Genomic DNA, 2,124 nt, shown 5'->3' with positions numbered 1-2,124 from the left:
ATATAGAATTTACTCAAGCTTAAGCCAAAGCTGGCTGCTAAATTAGATCAGACAAAAGCTGAAGAGAGACACACGAGAGTTTGTGCAATTAAAACAATTAATTAGCTTGATTTGCATAGCAGCAGCAGCAGCAGCAGCAGCAGCAAGACAAATATATGTTAGACATATGCTAGACAGCTATCTAAATTGAGAAATGTTGCAGAATGCTCAAGTGCAATTAAATTTTGTAGCTGCTTGTTGGCATTTTTAAAAGGCAAGGAGTGGGCGGGGCGAGGCGAGCGCATGTGGCCAACAAGTTGCCAAGCAACAGCTAAAGTACCTTGGCTATTATACAGGCAACAACAACAACAACAACAAAAGCCATTTGCTATTATGATAATTATTTTGAAAGGCTTTTGCACGAGTTTTTGAACACAAAAGGGATTTAAATTACGCCGCTAAGCGGTTTATGCTACAACAACAACAACAACGAGAACGAAAAGTTAAGTTGCCAACATCTTGGCTACAGCTTCAGCTTGCAAAGCGAAACTCATCAGCAGCCAAGCAGCGCATTTTCAGATAAAACATAAAGCGCACCTAATGCGTTGCGTATGTGTGTGTGTGTGTGTGTGCCCCTAGTGTAGGCTATTTGTCTGCGTGTGTGTTGTTGACTTTGGATAATGTCGTTTGTTGTCTGACGCTGCCGTCGACGGTTTGTTTGCCTGCCTGCCTGACTTGCCTTGTTTGTTTGTTTGACTGATTGTCTGTCATTTTGTCTGATTGTGCGCCTATTAGTATACAAATGAATGAATAAGTGTGCACAGACAGTCAGACAGACAGACAGACAGTCAGACAGTCGCAACCCCCAAATGCGTTTTCATTTTCGTTGATTAAACGCGAGCTGCTGTTGCTGCCAAAGCCGCGACAAGTCTGCCAGTCAACAAGCCTTAGCAGCAGCGTGGGGCAGGGGGAGGGGGGGCGTGGTGGCAGACTGTGTTAAACTGATGTTGAAAGGCTCACACACACACACACACACACACACACAATTGACAAACGAGATTATTGTGCTTTAAGCCTTTAAGTCTTTGTTAGACAATTTGCTGCCAACTGAGCGCGAATGCTAAAAAAAATTTATTGCCAGCCACATACCCATTGATTACTGTTAGTAATTAAAGCTTAATTAAAATTTAGTCTGCTTATAATTATTAGTTATTATAGCTGCGCTAATTTTGTTTAGCCGCTGCACTTATAACTTTTATTACAGCATAACATTTTAATTCATTAAAAAATAACTAAATTACTTAAGCGCACATTTTTTTAATAATAGCTTTATTTTTAATAATAGCCAAAAGCTTGCTTTGAAAATTGAATAGTTTTTTGCTTTTGAAATTAATTTTTTGTTTATGTTTTTTTTTATATATTTTTTATATTTTTTTTTTATAAAATTATAAAATTTCAATTTATTCAGTTGTGAATTTTGAAATTAAGCAGCAGCTATAAAATTTAAAAAGCCAGCAGCTAAGTTTTAATTATTTTGCAGAATTTACAATTATTAAAATAAAAAAAGACTATTTTTTATGCTTGGCATATATTTTATAGTATTTTTGCAACTAAATTCCATAAGCTAATTAAAAAAAAATAAAACAACGATTACTTTGCATGCCAATTAAATATTTTGTATAATTGTTTTAATTTTCGCTGTTTTTTCAACATTTGCTACTGCAATTAATTATTATAATTTAATTTATTACTCAAAGCATTACAAATTTTGACTTTGCTTTATTTTTTTTAGTTTTTAATTTGCAACATTTTACTTTTTTATTTTACAAATTACAAATTTTGACTTGTTTTATTTTTTTTTAGTTTTTAACAACACTTTACTTTTAGTTTATAGCTCATACGCCCCATTGCACAGAGCCGCTGGGCTGAGCTTATGAACGGTTAGTGGCTTTAATTGTTGTAATGCGATTTCATTCATGCCACAAGCCGCAGACACAAGTTCATCAATTTGCAGCAATTTCATGGTCGCATTTCGTTGTGGCTGCTGAGCCGTTTTACAATCGACTTTTGTGTGTGTGTGTGTGTGTGTGTGTGGCAGCTCAAGCGCCTTGAAGTGCGCAACAATAAGAAAAACAATTCAATTCA

Source organism: Drosophila busckii, chromosome X (genome assembly GCF_011750605.1).
Source record: "Drosophila busckii strain San Diego stock center, stock number 13000-0081.31 chromosome X, ASM1175060v1, whole genome shotgun sequence".
Classification (NCBI taxonomy): Eukaryota; Metazoa; Arthropoda; class Insecta; order Diptera; family Drosophilidae; genus Drosophila; species Drosophila busckii.
Note: the sequence above shows the minus strand (reverse complement) of the source record.